A 20347-nucleotide genomic window follows, 5' to 3' on the forward strand; every position below is an offset into this window, starting at 1 on the left:
CAGCTGCTAACATCCACATTCTCAAAAATTCCTGAACTAAGAACACTTGCCGAGTCCACACTAACCTCGTTGTTTATACTGCCTTTCTAGTGGCTAACACATGATGAGAGCTCACCAGAGCCATCCTGTCCACTTCAGTAATAACTAACATTGGCTGAGCATTTCCTGTGTGCCAGGCACTGTGCTAACAATGTTGCTGCATTCTCTTATTCCCATGCTGGGAGCCGCATGGGTAGACCAGGCCTGGTACGCTGGCAGGGTGGTAAACCCCAGAGGTCATGCTGTCGATCCTGGCTAGTGCAAATCCAACGGAGGTTGAGTCCCTGAGGGTGGTGCTGACAATTGCCAGCGTGCTGTACAAATCCTTCAGGAGGGACCCCACCGAGGGCAGAGCTGTCCTGAAAAGCGCGCTTTTCCATTCATTAACTGCACAAATATATGAGCCCCTCTCATGAACCAGTCCCTGTTCTGGACACTCAAGATATAGCAGAGAACAAAAGAAGAAACTCCATTAAGCCAAGGAACTTACATTCTAGTGAGGGGTGGCAGACAGACCAATAAGCAAATAATACATTCAGTGGTTAGGGATAAAGAAGGATGAAGCCGAGTGGGGGGTAGTGTTATTTCATACAAAGTCGTCTGGGAAGGCCTCTCTGATGAGGTGACACTGAGCAGAGACCTGAAGGAAGTGAGGGAGGAAGTCATGCAGATAACCAAGAGCAGAGTATTCCAGACAGTGGTAACAGTGAGTACCAAGCTTCTGAGCAGCAATGTGCTTGGAGGAACATCAGGGAAGGAGGCAGGACAGTGGGATTTTGTGACCACTCGGTCTCTCAAACATGCTGAGCACACACCGTGAGCTGTAGGGCCTAGGGAGAAACACAGAGTAGCAATCCCAGGCTTCAAGGAGGAAACAAGCCCATCAGCGACTCAGGACACAGAAATCTGGGAGAGTTACTTGGGGAACAAGAGAGAATAAACACAAAATGAGCTATAAGGGAATGCAGAGGGGTCAGGAGAGATCCCTACGACCTGGGAGCATCTGCAAAGGTAAAGCAGTGGGAGTGTTCCTTGACCTTGAAGGATGGCAGGATTCCAATAAGTAGAGAAGAGGAAGGCGGGTTTATTTAGCACACAGCACAGTGCCTGGCACGTAGGAGATACTCAGTGCGAATTGGTTACACACACTGAATAAATTAATCAACAAACAGGGAAGCAGTGGGAGATAAAACAGGAAGGCTAATTGAGGTCATAATTTAAAGAGAGTTGAATGCCACTCTACAGCATTTCATAGAGAATGAGGGCATTTCTGTTCATTTTAACCTTAAAAACAATTATTAATATACTGTATACATTGTAATTTTATTTTTCATAGTCAACCATTTTGCAATACATGTATAGGCTGCTAGAGCTAAAAAGATATCCAGCACTTGAGTTTAAAATTTTTCTTTCAGTGACTTTGTCCCAAGTGTCATTAACAAGACTGGTCTATAAAAGCTTGTGATCAAGCTGCACTTCCCATAAGGAGATGGGAGGTCAGGCACTACCCAGATCTTGTGAAGGAGAAACTCAAAAATTCATAGATAATTGCTTCAGTAACCCCAGACTCTTGCAAATGTTAGAGAGGCATGCCAATGTAGATTTAAAGTGCTGATGGATCTGTTTCTTGGGAAATGTCTGCAGTATTTTAACACGATCCCTTATTGCGCAAAAGCACTTGAAGGAGACTAGTAAATTACATCGCATTGGTTGGGGGAAAAATCTTTTTTTATTGTGGACAAAGTCTCAGCGTAGGTGAGTTGTTCCATTTTTCCCTCAAGAACCGGTGCAGCATGTAAACTTCAGAAATGGACCATCCACTTTCAACTGTCAGGAGAATCGGTTTTGATGTGAAATTGCAATTTGGACTGAAGACCAATATCTTGCATGCCATATTAAATAAAACATCACATAAAGCTTAGAAGCAGTAGGAGAGAGAGGAAAAAAAAGTTTGAAAAAATTTAGCAGAGTCACATATGCCAGTTAAACCCAAGACAGAAGCTAACTTCCCAAGACACTGTGTTATAGCCTATTGCTTCTAAAACTGAGGGCATAAACAACACAAGGAATCGAGCCACCGTTGAGCTAGGAACTACTATAGGAAAAGGTGATTTGTTTATGTGATCAACAGAACTCTAACAGCAGCATCTGCACTGCAAGAGGTAATTCACAATCAACATTACTTGGCACTGTTGCTGAATTTACTAAAAATTTAAAAAAATTAACTACCCCTTTTGTCAACTTCTGAGAAAACAAGGCCAGGATTCAGAATTTCAAGCTGGTGAGGTTGGGTGGTAATGGCATCTCAAAGAGAGCATGGTAGAGAATACAGAACACCAGCTCTCAGCTTTATCCTTCCACCCCCTGCTAACCTATTGGCCCCTGCTGCTCTTCCTGGCAGTCTAAATGCACGTCATGCCAAAGGCTTTGGTGTGGGCTTGGACGGAAGCGAAGTGAGAAGTTGTTCTGGCTTCTAATTTCTATACACCCTTTCACCTAAGCAATCACTAAACGTACGCGCTCTTCTCTCACCCTGTTCTGCTCCTGCCTCTACCAACAGCAAGAGGTCACCTAGAATAAAGGTCTCACAGGTGACAGAAAGCTCGGCCTGCCTGGGAAAGATTAAGTGGCTCTTATTTTTTTTAAAGTGCACAAAAGGCCAATAAATGAGTGCCTCCCTGTACCTCCTCAGGGCAATGACTCAAATGCCAAACCCAGGAGAGACAAGTTTGATGAATTTTCAGGAGATTAGGGCAGGGACTGCTGTGATCGATCCCCCAGAACCACACATCGTTTGGGATGGAAGTGGGCATGTTTCCTGTGTTCTGAAGAGAACTTTATCTTCTCAGGTCCAGGAAGAGGAAGAAAAGCTTGACTGATCTTTCTGATGACTGCATTATTAAAACTTTCTATCTCCCACTATTCCATTTCTTTCTCATTGTCTAGTGACCTTTTTTATTGGATGGTGAAGAGAGAGCTTCATTGCCTTAAACTTATGATCCACTGCCTCGATTTAGTATTCTATTTACTCAAAAACATATCTATTGCCCAGAACCTCTGGCACTATGTTGGAAATACAGATGGGAAAAATATGACTCTTATCGGCTAAAGTGCTCAGTTTAAAAAATAGCCCAGAGCATTATCTAGCAGGAAATATCAGACATCAGACGCAATGTGTTGTATCCCAAGCAGAAAAGTCAAGAAAATGGGAAGGTGGCCAGGTATAGGGCTGCTGTGTTTTCCAAGGACACTGTGAAGGACAAATACTGAGAGTACCAAATTAAAGCCAAGGATCTGCCCCCAAATATGGGTATATCCTTATGTCCTAATTCTTTCTTCCTTGATGCAGTCGTCCCATTTATATATTTGCTTTGATGAATTATAATGGCTCTGAATGGTATAGAGTGCTTGCAACAGATATTTATAGAAGGCTAATTTATTCATCAGATAATCTCCAGGGAAGAGGGCGTGACTGATGGTGTGTAAATCTGTGCATGTGAGCAAGCAGCTTTTTCCCCTCTTCTAAGGGAAATAAACATGCATTTCCATTGCAGATGTATGGAGTCAGAAGTTCCAGGTAGAGAAATACTGCTTGAAAAGTCCAGCTCTTCATAAGAATGTCTGCAGTGGAACGTAAAACTTGGAAATGTGTACTTTTCTAGTCAGTTCAGTTGAACTTCCAGTGACCTCAGAGAGAAAGGCAATGGGTCAGGATCATCATAACATCTGGGTCAGAGGGAACTGTGATCCTCAGGGGCGGCCGATGAGGAAATGAAACCAAAGAATCAAAACTCCTGGAGGTTGTCAAGCCTCTGTTTAACATCAGTTCTGACAAGTGTGTCTCAAGTTCTTAAATGCCTGTGGTAGGAGGTGCTATCAAAACAGAACTTCATGGCTTTTTCCTTGCCCTCTTGGTGATTACAGTGTTAGAGGAAAAGTTACTGAGGGTTTCATTGGGGTTTCATTTTTCTCTGAATTAAGATTTTGCAGAGAACTAGAAAAGGACTTCTTCCAAGAGCCCTCCAATCCTAGAAGACCAATATTTATCCCCCTTCCCTTTTTCTTCAATTTGCTGGCCAACTATCCAAATCATGTTAGGATTTAAGAAACAATACTAGTCAAGGAAAAGAAGGACATTTTTGGCATAAATGAGAACTATTCCACATTCAAGGCAAGTTCACAAGCCAAATGCAAGATCAAAGAAGCAAAAAGGAAATTGGTTCCAAGTATTTTGAGTTCTACATGTGGTGGCATGGAAAAAAAATGAGCTGTGGTGTGCAAACTAATCACTGTCCAGGGTTTGTAGCAAACCTGCACTCCATTTAAAATACGGGTAACATCGGCACTAATTTGGTATGTTGACCTAGAACTCTATGTCTAGATCTGAGGCTATTCCTAGGGACAGTCTTCCAACAGGTAAGGGTCCCAGAAGAGAAAGATCTGAGACCAGAGGCCCTCCTGGCCTTCCCACTGAGGTTGTAGCTAAATCTAAGTCAGACAAGTCTTCCGAGAAAGAGAACATTTGACATCAAGAGCTCTTCCTAGAGTAGGTGCATTTAAGGTGCTGCATTGAAAGGTGGAGTTCAATTTCCCTCCCCTGAATTGGGGCTGGTCCTGTTACTACTTAACTAACAGAAGGCTGTGGATGTGACGCTGAGCCATTTCGGGCCCTAGCCTTTAGGAATACTGGCAGCATCAGATTCCCTCCTCCTGGAACGTGTATGTTTAGGGGAGGCTGAGCCCCAAGCACAAAGTTTGGTTACCCTGCTGGAGAGAACACATGGAGAGACTGTGCAGATAAAAAGACCCTGAGACTACATGGAGAGGGAGAGAGGCCCGGCTGTCCCAGCATCCCAGTCGACCTCCAGACAACTCCAGCCTCATTTTATTGCAGCCACCTGAGAGGCCCAAGTAAGACCAGCAAAAGAACTTCAAAGTTGAACCCAGTCAACCCACAGAACCATGAGATATAATAAAATAGTTATTATAAACTGCTAAATTTTGGGATAATTTGTTATACAACAAAGAATAACTGAAACACAAGGGCATCCAAGTGTTTTTTCATCCATTCATTGATTCATTCATTTATTTATCCATTTGACAAATACTTGCTGAGTACCTGCAATGTACCAGACACTGCTAGTTGCTGGGGAATCAGCAAGAATGTGGCATACTCGGTTCCTGCTCCCTTGGAGCCCCCAGCTCAGCAGTAGAGATAGCCATGACCATGAAACAAACAATTGTAATTATGATGGGTGCCATAGAGGGTTAGGGCCAGGATGCTGTGGAAAGAGTACAAAATATCCAGCACCAAACAATGTAAAATTCACAATAGTTGGCATCTAATCAAAAATTGCCAGGCATATAAAGAACCAGGAAGAAGCAACCCATAAAGAGGAGAAAAATCAATGCTAGAAATAGACCTAGAAATGACATAGATGATAGAAACAGTACGTAAGGACATTAAAACAGTTATAACTACATTCTGTTACAGGGAGAGACATGGAAGATATTTAAAAACACTCAAACAAAGCTTCTAGAGATGAAAATTACAATGAGATGGAAAATACAGTGGATACTATTAACAGCAGACAAGACAATGCAGAAGAAAAGATTCGTGAACCTGAAGACAGAGCAATAGAAAATACTCAAAATAAAGCACAGAGGGGAAAAAAAGACTAACAGCAGAACAAAACAAAAGAAAAAACAATCATCTGTGGGACAATATCAAGTCCTCTGGGTGAAGAAGAGGAGGCAGACAAAATATTTGAAAAAATAATAGCCAATTTTTTTCCAAATTTGATGAAAACTATAAATCCACAGTTTCAAGAATCTCAACAAGCATCAAGCACAAAAAAAAAATATATAACTATATATATATATAAAGTACACCAAGATATATCATAATCAGGTTGTTTAAAATAAGTTATAAAAAGAAAAATTCTACAACCAGTCAGAGGAAAGATAAGATATTATTACAGAGAATATACATAAGAGTGACAGAAAATTTCTTGTCAGAAATAATAGCCAGAAGATAGTGATTGACATGGTTAAGTTTTTTGCTTTTTGTTTTTCTTAGAGGAGTGGGGGTGGTTAGGCTCTCAACCTAGAATTCTATAGCTGGCAAACATATCTTTCAAAAATGAAGATGAGAAGCTAAGTCAGCGCTTCATCTCACATTTTCTGGTTTCATAACTGTTCTACTTTTGAAATTAAAGAAATAAGCTTAGAAAGGCAACCTGTCAATTCTCAAACTTATCCATAGGTTTAATACAATCCCAATCAAAATCTCAGCAGCCTTTTTTTGTCCAAAATTGACAAGCTGATTTCAAAATTTACATGGAAATGCAAAGGACCTGGAAAATCCCAAACAAATTTGAACAAGAAGAATGAAGTTGGAGGGCTCCCACTAGATGATTCCAGGACTTATTATAAAATTACAGTGATTACAAAAGTATGGTATTGGTGTAAGACAGACACATAGATCAATGTAACAGGATAGAGTCCAAAAATAGACCCACTTGGGTCTTTCTGATTCTGGCAAAGGTGCTGAGGCAATTCGATAGAGAAAGTGTGATCTTTCAAACAAATGGTGCTAGAATAACTGGATAGCCAATAAATAAATAACTGAATATAAAGCCAAAAAGAATAACTGAATTGAAAAAAAAGTACCCCAAACCTTACCTCATAATATGCACAAAATTAACTCAAAATGTATCATGGACCTAAATGTAAATATTAAAACCATAAAATTTTTAGAAAAAAGATAGGAATAAATCTAAGCCACCTTTGATTTTACAAAGATTTCTTAAGGAGGACACAAAAATCATAAACTACAAAAGAAACAAAATCAACAAATTAGGCTTCATCAAATCTAAACTATCCTTAAAAGACGGTATTATGGAAACAAAAATGCAAGCCACAGCATGGGATAAAATATTTATAAAACATATATCTTAAAAGGGACTTATAGATAGATTATATAAAGAACTCTTACAACTGAATAATAAGAATAAAAACAAGCTGCTTCATCAGAGAATATATGCAGATGACAAATAAGCTCGTGGAAAGATACTCAACAACATTAGTTATTAGGGAAACACAAATTAAAACCATATTGACATACCACTATACACCAAGAAGAAGGATTAATCTGATTTCATCAGATTACAAAGTCTGATGAAAGCGAGTCTTGACCAGGATGTGGAGCAAGTAGAGCTCTCACGTGCTGCTCTTGGGAATGTTAAATAGTACAGCCACTTTGCAGAATAGTTTGACAGTTTCTTTAAAATTTAAGTCCATAGCTACCATACAACCCAGTCATTCCACTCCTAGGTATTTAGGCAAGAGAAATGGAAGCATGTGTTTACATAAAGACCTATAAATGAATGTTTATAGGAGCTTTATTTGTAATAGCCCCAAACTGGAAATGTACCAAATGTCCACCAAATTGTGGCATACAAATACAACGGAATACTTCCATTCATAAAAAGGAAAAAAGCATTGATACTCACAACAACATAGACGAATCTCAAAATAGTTACGTTGAGCAAAAGAAGACAGAAAATTAAGAGTACGTAATGTCTGATTCTACTCATATAAAATTCCAGAGAATGCACACATTCTACCATCACATTCAATCCATATCACCTCTTTGGAGGGTAACTTGAAAACGTGTATGAAAATTCAAAATTGCCTACCCTTTAACCTGGCAACTCTACAGATAGGAATTTAACTTATAAATATGTACAAAAATATTAGTATACAAACAAACTAATTTAAAAAATGGGCAAAGGATTTGAATAGACACTTATTCAAAGCAGATATACAGATGGCTGATTAGCACATGAAAAGATGTTCCACATCACCAATCATTAGGAAAATCAAATAAAAATCACAATAAGATAGGTGCTGGCCCCGTGGCGGAGTGGTTAAGTTCGCGCGCTCCGCTGCAGGCGGCCCAGTGTTTCATTGGTTCGAATCCTGGGCGCGGACATGACACTGCTCATCAAACCACGCTGAGGCAGCGTCCCACATGCCACAACTAGAAGGACCCACAACAAAGAATATACAACTATGTACCGGGGGGCTTTGGGGAGAAAAAGGAAAAAATAAAATCTTCAAAAAAAAAAAAATCACAATAAGATACCACTTCACTTCCATCAGAATGCCTATTATTAAAAAATAAATAGATAAATAAAATGAAAATCCAGAAAATAACAAGTGTGGGCAAGGATGTGGGGAAATTGGAACCCTTGTGCATTGCTGGTGGGAACATAAAATGATACAGTCACTGTGGAAAATAGTACGGCAGTTCCTCAAAAAACTAGACATAGAATTACTGTATGATTCAGCAATTCCACGTCTAGATATACACCCAAAAGAATGGAGAGCAAGGACTCAAACAGATGTTTGCACACCGATGTTCATAATAGCCAAAAGGTGGAAACAACACCAATGTTCACCAATAGACGAACAGATAAGCAAAATGTGGTACATACATACAACGGAATATTATTCAGCCTTAAAAAGGAAGGAAATTGTGACACATGCTCAACATGGATGAGACCTAAGGACATTATGCTAAGTGAAATAAGCCAGTCATGAAAAGACAAATACTGTATGATTCCACTCATATTAGGTACCTGGAGTACTGAAATTCATAGAGAGAGAAAATAGACTGGTGGTTACCAGGGGCTGGGGGAGAAGGCGAGGGGCAGTGGGGGCCAGGGTGGGGAAAGGAGAATTATTGTTTGATAGTTACAGAGTTTTAATTTTACTAGATAAAAAAGTTCTGGAGATGGATGGTAATGGTGCTGGCACAACAATGCGAATGTACTTAATGACACAACTGTACACTTAAGAATGGTTAAAATTGTCAATTTTATGTTATATATGTTTTATCATAACAAAAAAAGGAAAAAAATACTAGTTTAAGATGTTCCCTACAATGTTGTGTGTAACATTGGAAGACCAGAAACAACCTAAGTGCCTATGAATTTGAGGCTGGTGCAAAAATTATAGCTTATTTAAGAAAAAGTAGGCATTAAAAATAATTAGATGGCTCTCTACGAACTGATAGAAAATGGTCTTCAAACCTTATTTGTAAAATGACAAAAAGCAAGACAACAGTGCGTGCTCCCAATTGTATTAAAAAAATGGGGATGGGGGGGGTGACTGAGATTGTATCCACATACCCAGACACACACATAGTTGCATATACATCCTACATTTCTGGAAAGATACACAAGGAACTGGCATCCAGTTGCCTCTGGAAAGAGTGAGAGAGACATCTTTTCAATCTCTGAATTTTTACCACAAGCATGCATAGCTTTTTCATTCAAAAAGAGTTAATTTAAAAAATTAGATTTTTTAATTTGCACACTAGATTTCATGCTTTCTCAGCTCCTGAGGAACTTCACCCCCACACTTAGCTCCCCCCTTCAGTAGTTGCCCCAGCTTGCTCCTCACCGGCTTCTTCCTGTCTGCCCTCAGAAGAGCTCAGTCCCCCTGCAGAGCCTCTGCTCAGCCTGCTGAGTCCTCTAGAGGCTGGTTTTCTCTTCGTCCTCTTTCTGAGAAGCCTCCTGAAGTGGTGATGATGACCGCTGTCTCCACTTCCTCGCTTGCCAAGCACTCCTCCGTCTTCTGCAATCTGGCTTCTGCTCTCTCCATCTCCCGAGATTGCTGTCTCTCCAGGCCGCTGGCATCTGCTGCCTTCTTGTCAAACCCAAAGCTTTACTCAGGGCTCCTTTCTTAGCTGACTTCTTGGCAACATTTGGTAATGACCACCTCCTGTTTCTGCAATTCTCTCCTCTCTCCCTGGGCCATATGCACCATGAGTCTGGGAGCTGTTTAGGTTTTGAGCATCATCATCCCCACCATATCCTCAGCACAAGCCCAAGGCCTTGCATACAGCAGGTGTGCAATAAATATTTGCTGAATGAACTGAGCCCTCCTCCCTGCTCCTACTTCTCCGCTTGCGCCTTTTCTTCTGCAGGACATCCCTTACCATGGATGTTCCTCAGTGCTCAGCCTTTGCCTTTCTGCCCTTCTCTATGTCAACACACCCATACACCTTTCCCCCACTCAACCAGTGACGTGCCAGCCCCACATGTTGTTCCCTCTCCAACTGTACCCCAAAGTTTTGGGGAGGCCATTCCTTGGATGGCTCCTCACCGATTCAGAGTAAGAGCCTATCTGAATTTATCTGCTCCTCCAAGCCAGCAACTTCTCTATTTTTCAGGAGTTTTTGATTGTCAGTTCTCACTTATTCTTCTCTCCAGTCTGTGAGTCTGACTGGCTCTGCCTATAAAAGTTGCTGCTTCTTCCTCACACACTCCTGCTTCCCTGGGACAATCCTCAGCCCCCCAGACCTAGTGCCCTGCCAAGACCTCAACTGGCCTCCCTGTCTCCTGTCTCTTGCTCCACCAGTACGTCCTCAAAGAGCCATCAGATTAATACTTTAAAAACTGTCTCAACCACAACTGGAAATTAAGGTACTCGCTTCAAACCTGTGGGATATTTTTTTCCTTGCCTTTTGGTGAGGAAGATTGCTCTGGGCTAAACATCTGTAGCCAATCTTCCTCACCCCTCTTTTTTTTTCACTCCAAAGCCCCAGCACATAGCTGTATATCCTAGTTGTAAGTCATTCTGGTTCTTCTACATGGGATGCCACCACAGCACGGCCTGATGAGCGATGTGGAGGTCTAAGCCAGGATCCAAACCAACGAACCCCAGGCCATCAAAGCAGAAGGTGCAAATTTAACCACTCAGCCACTTGGCCAGCCCTAACTACTCACTTTAAAGTGGTTAATTTTATGTTATGTGAATTTCACTTCAATTAAAAAGCTTTCAATTACTGAACTAGTTGTAACATCTTACTTGCTTCTTCATTAATTACTGAGTTAAATAATATCTTCAACACACGTTCATTTACAAAAATTAAGTTATTTTACCCTCATGTAACCTGCTTAAATAACATAAATGGTTCTCCAATGCCCTCATGAAAAAGTCCGTATTCCTCAGCTTGGCATTAACATCCTAGGATGTCCATTAGAACTTTCCACAGTGATGAAAATGTTCTATAACTGCGCTGTCCAATACAGTAGCCACTAGTCATATGTGACCATTGAGCACCAGCAATGCGACTAGTGCAACTGAGGAAATGAATTTTTAATTTACTAAATTTTAAATAATTTAGACAAATGTAAAGAGCTATGTGTGGCTACTGACTACTCTAGTGGACAGCACAGTCCTGGACAATCTGATGGACACTAGTCTTTCCTTCCAACCTTTTTTCCAGCTTGTCCCCAGCATGAACCCTCTTTTTCAGCCAGGCTCTTCCCTTTTGAATGGGTTATGTCACTGAAGATTTTCATTCTTTGCTTATTCTTTTCCTCTGACTTCCCTTCCTTTACTTACGAAAGCCTACCCACCGCTCCAGGTCCAATCCTTATCCCTTTCTCTCCCAGAAGTTCCACGGGCCAGTCAACAGTGCTTTCCCCCTTGCTCAGGTCCCAGGAGACTTCACCTAGAGTGCTCACTCTAGTGCTCAATGAAACTCTGCTCTTGAAGAAATGGTGTCCTCTGTATTTGTCTAGTGCACTTCTCAAGATTGTGAGCTCTTGACCAAGAACACTTTGTGCCATTCCCTTTCCTCCACCTCCAAGTCTTCCAATGCGTTACCCATAATCAGAGTGTGGTTACAGTACAGCTGCAAAGTGAACAGATGACAGCAGTGAGACCATATGCTCACACTTCCATTCATACTGACCACTGTGATGTGCAAATGAGCATGAGATGTTAAGATGAGACGACCCCCCTGAGCTTCTATATCTAGAAGGAAAAATGTTGAATAGTGTCACACACAGTCTTCATATTTTTGTCCAATGAAAGATTTCCTTTCCAGTTTAAACCCCAAAAGTTGTTCAACATGCCCACCAATCATGGCATTGGGCAGTATGTAAAGAAAAATGCAACCCAAGAGGACTCAGGTATATTTATGCATCAAGCCAAGAGAGTGAGAAGCTGTGCTCGGAGTGATGAGAAAAGCAGGTGGTGGCATTTTGGTGGGGCGTTTTGGAAGAAAACACAGTCTCTTGTGCAATGAAATTAATAAGTCTGTGCTTAAATTTGAGCAGTTTCAAAAGCAGAGACTGCGAGATGGATGCTTAGTACAATGAAGTAAAATCTGAGTACCAGGTGGGAAAACAAAGGGACAGATGGTGCACACAGAGAACCCGAGAACTTGGACAATACCTGAAAAGCTGTATCATTCTTTGACCATGAAGTCTCTTTTCTTTTTAGCCATTTTTATTGAAAGATTTATTAGTTCTTTATTGAAAAAGAACTTGAAATTAATCAGAATATCACTAAATACCAATAACAACAACAATTATTATTATTATTATAAAGAGATGGAAAAAGATGAGGAGGCGGAAGAGGAGAAACATTAAGAATATTAGTTGTGGTAAATATCCTAGTCGACTATGGTAAAGTGTATATAGTTTTCTCTCTACACTGTGATTTCAGCTGTTCTCAACTAATTTGTTGGCTGTCTTTATAAAGGCCCCCTGAAAGAACATTTCGATGTGCCGTTACAGATAAGTATCTGAACTGAGCAGACCCTGCCTGACTTTGCAGTCAAAATTATAGTGCCCAGAGCAGATAAAAGCATGGAAGTAGTCAATTCCCTTACAGAACTGTGTCTTAACAAAGTTTATGTCTCTTGGGATAAGTGTAACTCACAGTCTTAGAAGCAGAGGATAATGGGTTGGTCCTGTAGTGAGAGACTTGGATAAAGGGCATAACCATCCGCACCTTGTTCCACTATTCTGAGGATTAGAGAAAGTTCATGTAACTATATGGCGCATAGTAAAAGCTTAATAAGTGGTAGAGATGATGATGATGACAATGAAGATTACAGGGACTTGGCAATGGAGAGGTAAGGGCCTTTGTGGCCTGCAACTCTGGAGACGTGGGCCCTGGCCTCATAGACGCTGAGCCACTGTCCTGGGACAGGGGCCAAGTCATAGAAAGGAGCATCTAGAAGGAGAGGAGACCTGCCCCAATCCACCTCCTGCCCAGGGGCTGCAAGTAGGTGTTGTTGCAGATGGAGACATGGAGGCCAGGTCAAGCTTGCAATCAATGCAAAACTAATTCAAAGAAATACAGAAGAGATGTAAATATTGTGAAAAATAGCACAACCCCTCAGGGTGGGCTCCTATCTTAGAGACATAAACACACACATACCCATGCACACTGATTATACCAGACTGATCATTCCCAACACCCCTTTTCCTTTCCCAAAAGAGGAAACACAAGAAGTACACTTCCTCTAGCTTGGCTATCAATTTTGGAAGAGGGCAGTTTGACACAGTGACTGCCGGATCAGAACTGGAGTGATCAGAAACGTGGTATGGGTATAAAATGTGTGGGTCTGAAAGAAAGAAAGCCATGGCTCACTGAATGTACCCCGTGGAGCTTCCCATACAAACAGGAAGCAACAGAATCACCTGTAACCCGGCCTCCTCCTTCTCTCCTATCATTCAGGTCTTGAAAACCCTTGACCCACAACCAGACACATGTGGTACCTGCTAACACTGCATGTAACAGAAACCTGTGTTTGACCCCTTTTTACAGTTCTGAGTAACACAGAAGAACTACTATGTTGGGGTGCCAGGCCCTGTGCTAAGGATTCCATTTAATCCTGTCAACTACCCCATGAGGGAGGTGCTATTGTTGCTCTCATCTTCCAGATGAGGCAAACTGCCTCAGAGAGGTTAAACCATTTGCCTAAAGCCCACAAATGCTAAGTGGCAAAGCCAGGACCGCTGGTAAGGAAGCCTCCACTTGTCCTGCTATACTGTGCTGCATGCAGGCAGTGTCTCTGAGGGCCGTTGCCCTGCTTGCCAGGTCCTTAGCATCACCTTGAATGGAGAGGCTGTCCCCTGGCCATGCATCCCTGGGAAATTGACTCAGGGTAGGAGATGTGGGGGAGGGAAGAGAAGAGAAACATTCTGCCTCAGTTTCTCTGCCTCTGGAGATGCTGATGCTTCCAGCCCAGCTTGTAAGTTCCTCTGTCTTTGGTTGCATCATGGAATCTTCTGTGTCCTGACTCTTCTGGGAACCTTTCTTGGTAACTCCAGTCCCCAACCCCTATCACCCTATTCGTTTCTTCCTAGTAATTCAGTACAGGGACCTGGTTCCTGCTTCCCATGGAGACTCAGCACAATCCTCCTTAAACCATCACATGCCTGTTCCCAAACAGCCAGTAGGCACCGAAAGAGCTGGGTCTGTTTGCTTAGACCTGCACCACCCAATCTGGTAGCCACCGGCTGCATGTGGCTGGTAAGCACTTTAAATGTGGTTAGGCTGAATTGAGATGTTCTGTGAGTGTCAAATACACTGGATTTTGCAGCCATGTTACTAAAAGAAGAATGTAATCTATCTCATTAATAATTTGTTTATATTTATTCCACGTTGAAATAATATTTTGAATATCTTGAGTTAAATAAAATACGTTATTAAAAAGAATTTCGCTTACTTATTTTTTTACTTTTTTTCACGTAGCTAATAAAAAATTTCTAATTTCATATGTGGCTCACATTATTTTTCCACTGGACAGCTCTGACTTAGGCCACCCCCTTCCCATGGGAGCTCAAAGGCACAGATTGCCCAGGTGACAGGTCCCCAGGGCAGGGAGATCATCAGCAATGTCCTTGAGGGGCAGCCTCCAAGGACGCTATTCTTAGCTGTTTCCCTCTCAGCCCACAGGACGGGAGGGGGACCAGGGGCACGGCAGCTTTGGGTTAAAAACCAGAAAAATCCACATGAGGTTCTCAAGAAATTTGCCTCCAAAGGAGTTTTGAATAATGAACAGGGGAAATAAAAACTCAATTTGCAAAAATAAAAAAAAAAAGAGAGAGAGAGAGACAAATTAAACTAAATTGAAAAAAATAACTTCTCAGGGCCGTCAAACTCCAGAAGAGAATTTGCAAAAACATATTATTTGAGTTTCAGGGGTTTACCAGATAGATTGATTTGGTGATAAGGGGTTCCGAAAGCTATTTTCTCAGCTTCAGCAGAAGTTAACCACCTCTGAATGCCTCACTATTTAGCTTTGCTGCTGACAGCAAACGTGTCGGGGAAAAGCAAGATAAATGAATGAACACGCTGGATCAGAGCCCCCAGCAATCTGTACAGCTCCATCCCCCGGTGGCCCTGATTAACACCAAGGCCAGTTGAGAAGTCTCACATTGTTTTCCAGGGAGCAGGACAGCAGCCAAAGTTCAGTGACATGGAACCTGTTGTCAGCTGCCCCACAAATGGGCAGGAAAGTTTTAATTGGGTTTTTAGCCAGGCAGACAAAAGGAGAAAGGGAGGGCTTTTTTTGTGTTTCTTATCTTCCCTTGTAAGTTACTTCCAGCGCAGAGGTTCCAGCCCCCCAAACACACACGCTCACAGTTTTCACTCACTTTTGCTCTGGGTGGAAAGCAAAGCCAAATCGTTTATTTATGTTCCTTACCATGAGACCGAGCAAATGACACACTTATAAACATTTGTTCTTGCCGAGAAATAGAGAAACCTAATTTCTTTTGTGACACTTGTACAACCCCACCGCGTTTGGATATTTTTTGAGACGAGAAATAAAAGCTCTGTCTTCAAAGGCTGCTTTGTTCTTGCCTTTTCTTGAAATAAAAGTGTTCTCGAAAACATGTCTAGAAAATGCTCATGAATTCCAGGTGGCGCTTCGGTTCTCTCTCCCCTTCCCCACTGCCCACCCTCCCTGAGTAAATTACTAATTTCCCGTCAGATCCCAAACCACAGATATATAATATTGCTCTTCTGGCTGTCAGGCAGAGGGAAATGCCTTTTATTAAAGACTGATAGATCAGAGTGACAGGCTGGAAGGTCTTGATGAGATTCACAAGTCTGAGTGTGTCCCTGGCCCTGGTTGTTCTGTCTGACCAAGACGGTTGTCATTCTGACCTCTGTCTGACCTTGAGAATATATTAGAGCAAAATTCCCTCTGCTTACTCCTTCATCAATCAACAAACTTGAATAGAAAGCGGACTGTATTCTATGCTCCTAGAAGAAGACACTGAACAAGCCAGCCAAGTTGTGTACGGTGGGCTGGACAGCGGAGAGTATGCAGGTTGGTCTCCAGTGGTTGACCTTGAACTCCAAGGGCTCTCAGCTTAGGCTGGTCCAAGGAGTAATGAGACTTTCATCATACATGATGCTCGTGTGAAACACATAAACACCCCCTCCTCCATTAGCCCGTGGGTGGCCTTTAATCTCTTGTTTAGAATCAAAATACACTTAGTGAGTCATAAATTTAAGAGACAGTAAAACAAAATGGTCACATGGATAGTGTTTAGAGGCAGATAGACCTGGGGTCAAATCCCAGCTCCTTCAATTACTGCCCATGTGACCTTGAGGCATTTATTAACCTCTCTGAGCCCAACTGCTCACCTGTAAAATGAAAATAATAGCACCTGTGATTACAGCTCTGCAGTAGTGCTGTCCAACATAAGTATACTGAGATCCGCAAAGGCAAGCCATGTATGTGATTCAGAATGTTCTACTAGCAACTTAAAAAAGTGAGCAGAAAGAAAACAGGTGGAATTAATTTTAATTACATTTTATTTAACCTAGTAGATCTGAAATAGTAGCTTTTCAACATATAATCAATATAATCATACAATCAATATAAAACATTATTAATTTTAATGAGATATTTTATTTTCTTTTTATCACATTAACTCTTTTAAACCCAGCTCACATTTTATACTTGCAGCCCATCTCAGTTCAGACTAGCTACATTTCGAGTGCTCAACAGCCTTACGTGCAGGACAGTGCGGCTCTGGGAGTTAAAGGAGATAAGTCAACACGAGTTCAGATGCACAGAGAGCATTCAATAAATGCTGGTCACTGTGACTGTCGTTAACAGGTCTGCTCAGGGAAATGTGGCCAAGGGAGTCAGGATTTTCTTCTTTTGTGATTCTAGCTGCACTGAGACAAGGTAAAGCCCTCCTACCCACAAGTCAACCAGGCAGGACTTACATAGCACTCCTAATGTGCTGTGCCCCCAGCTAGGTCTTACAGGATGAAATATACCCACGCCAGGAAAATCCGCCATCCTTGCCCGCAAGAAACTTTCAGATTAGCAGATGATAGGAGTTAAAGAACCATAGGTATTTCTATAAAAGTTGAAAAAATAAAGCTGGATAGAGGAAGGGACTAATTTAAGAGAGGAAAGAGAGCCCAAGGCCAATGTTCTTTACACATGAAACAATCAGCATTTAGTTAGGTGCTTGGCCCAAAGCTGAGGGTGGTAGTCAGTAGAAGGCAGGATCAGGCAGGGCTGCAGGGCTCCCTGAGGTTTGGGGAGAGGGGCAATGCCATGCTAGGAAAAGCTGCTTGTGTTGGGGGCCCCTTGCCATCCTCTCTCCTCTCACCAAGACTCACCTGTCCCAGCTCCATGCTAGGTCATGCCATTTGCAGGGTAGAGTGAAGGACCAAAGACATTAGCAGCTACCACAGAAATAAGAAAATATAATTGCCCTCAGTAGGGTGAGCCCTCTCCACAAATGTGACAGCCAATTAACTAACCCAAAAGCTCACCATGTGAGTGGGAATTCAGGCCCTAGTGCAGGCCTGTGGGGGAGATGTTTGGGGTCAGGGAGAGCCTCCAGTCCTGTCCCTTGGTCTGCTACTCTGAACAGCCCTGGTTGGCCACCAGGCAGGCATCCATCCTACTCCATACCTGGCAGCTTAAGCACCACCTTCCTTCTTTGGGGGTCAATGTGCTTTTAAATTTAGACAAGTTCTAAGCAAACAATGATGCCTTGCCAGCAACCAACTATAAAGACGAGGTAAATGTGAAGGAGCCAAATGCTCAAATCAAGGAAAGCAACCAAGTTAAACTCAATGCATTAAAGGGCATGCAGACCATTTACATTCTGCTTGCTAAAGGCATGCCTGCCAAACAGCAAATCCTTACATGTGCATAGCACTTTAGAAATTGCGAAGGGTTTATTTGAGCTTCAAAAAAACTGTCTGACAATGGAGCAGATATTGTGATGACCTTTCTAATTCCCGTGTCTTTTGGCTCTGATGTCCATTGCTCTGGCCATGAGTCTAGCACAGACCAGATATTTTTTTTTATTGAGCCAGATTTGGGACATGAGATATGACAAAGGATGTTTGTAAATTTTCACACAAAGCTCTACAAAGTATGAACCTGAAACCACAATGAATTATACGTATAATAAGCTTTATTGAAAAGAGTAAGAACAACCTAAAGTCAGGACACTCCTATAATGTCCAGGCTATGTGACCAGTGCAGTGATGGTACATTGTATCAAATGACAATCTGCCAGCCAGCAGCCCTGATTAGAAGTCAGGTAACCTCATATCTGAGGGTGGGTGAAGTTGTTAAAAGGTGGTTCTCTGAACCTAGGTTAAGGTAACCATTGCAGATGCTCAGGGGGACCTGGATCCTTGGGAAGGGGTCTTTAGAAGGCCATCAGAGCAACTAGCTCTTCAGACTAGATTTCCAGCCTGACCTACTCTGCCCTCCTTGTGCCTTCCCTCAATTTGTAGATTAAAAGGAAGAGACTAAGTCAGGAACAGGGTACTCAGAGCAGGAAGTCTTCATTTGGACAAGGTCAACAGCTTGAGAGAAGCTGGAATGGAAAAAAACCACAACTAGCTCTGAGCAGAAGCCCTGTCCGGTCACCACCTCCTGTCCCCTCATGGCGAGTGTGCAGTGGCCTCAAGAACTCAGAAAGAGGTGCAGACTTGACCCTGGATGATAACCTGGGGCTCCCGAGAGCTCCCACTTGGAATCCAATCACTTTTCTAGGCGATGTTGTACAGTGCCTGCATGGCCGCAGGCACGACCACCCTGGCCCGGGTTGGGTGACTTGAGCTGCCTGGAATGCCTCTCCATGTCCTGGGGGGCCTGGAGCTGTTAAATGTCATCATATAACACCAACAAATGAATTTCCTAAAATATCTCTCTTGTTTTGCCACCCCAAAGCTCAAAATTCCCTGTGGTCTACCACAAGAATTCTTTTTAATATCAGAATTCCTTTTAAGGATAGCTGCCTGTTGAATCCCAGTTTACGATGGAATTGGGTCTTGAGACACTAGCCTTGTGCTAAGTCCCTTGGAACGTTCTCTCCTTTTAGCCACAGGGGCTCAACTTCTAACAGGCGGGTGGTGAACAACAGATACCGTGACACCCTCCATCGTCTCCTCCAAAAGCCCAAGCCTACTGTATTAGCTTCCTAGGGTTGCTGTAACAAGTACCACAAACCCGGTGGCTTAAACAACAGAAATTTCTTCTCTCGCAGTTCTGGAAGCTGGAAGTCTGAGACCAAGACGTTGCAAAGCTCTGCTCACTCGGAAGGCTCTAGAGAAGCATCCGTCTACGCCTCTCTCTTAGCTTCTGGCAGTTCCTTGGCTTGTGGAGACACAACAGTCTTCACACGGCATTCTCCCTGTGTGCATGTCTGTCTCCGTATCCATAGTTTCCCTTTTTCATAAGGCCATGAGTCGTATTGAGTTAGGCCCCCCACAATAAACTCAAATTGATTACCTCTGTAAAGACTCTATCTCCAAATTATGTCACATTCTGAATTACTGTAGGTTAGGAATCCAACGTATCTTTTGTGGGGAGACACAATTCCACCCATAGCACATACCTAGAAGTGTCTTTGCTTCTGTCCCCCAATCCCGGCTAACTTCCCTCCCCTCGCTCAAAGCGTTAACCTGTTGATTACATCTCAAATCTCTCTATTTCAGAAGAGGGTCTTGCTTTCACATTTTCCATAATTAAAGGCCCTAGTTGGGTGTTTTCCAAAACAAACAAATCAAATTCCCTAAAAGGAGTTTTGACATCATCACTTCTTATAAGATGATCAGTTTCGGTTTTTAAAGGGCAGGTTGGGTTTTCTTGGTTGCTTTTTACCTTCAGCTGAAACAGATTTCAAAAATACTAGGGTCTACTTTTCTGCTTAGATACTCTGCAGCATTAATATAAATTTATTTCATAAGTTTAAATGATTAAACATTTGTGAATACAATGAAGTCAGTCAATGAGAATAATGAGGCTGTTTTGATGAACATAAAAATTTGAAATCTTGGTTTATGGAAGAAAATGGCAATCATATTGGCTTCAGCATGTAATTTATTTCTGTATTTGATTTAAGTTGCATAAAATGGAGGAAATCTTGATCCATAGCAGTAAAACCGATACCATTCACAGCTTAATAGCACATATTGCCATCTCAGAACA

Source organism: Equus przewalskii, chromosome 1 (assembly GCF_037783145.1).
Source record: "Equus przewalskii isolate Varuska chromosome 1, EquPr2, whole genome shotgun sequence".
NCBI lineage: Eukaryota > Metazoa > Chordata > Mammalia > Perissodactyla > Equidae > Equus > Equus przewalskii.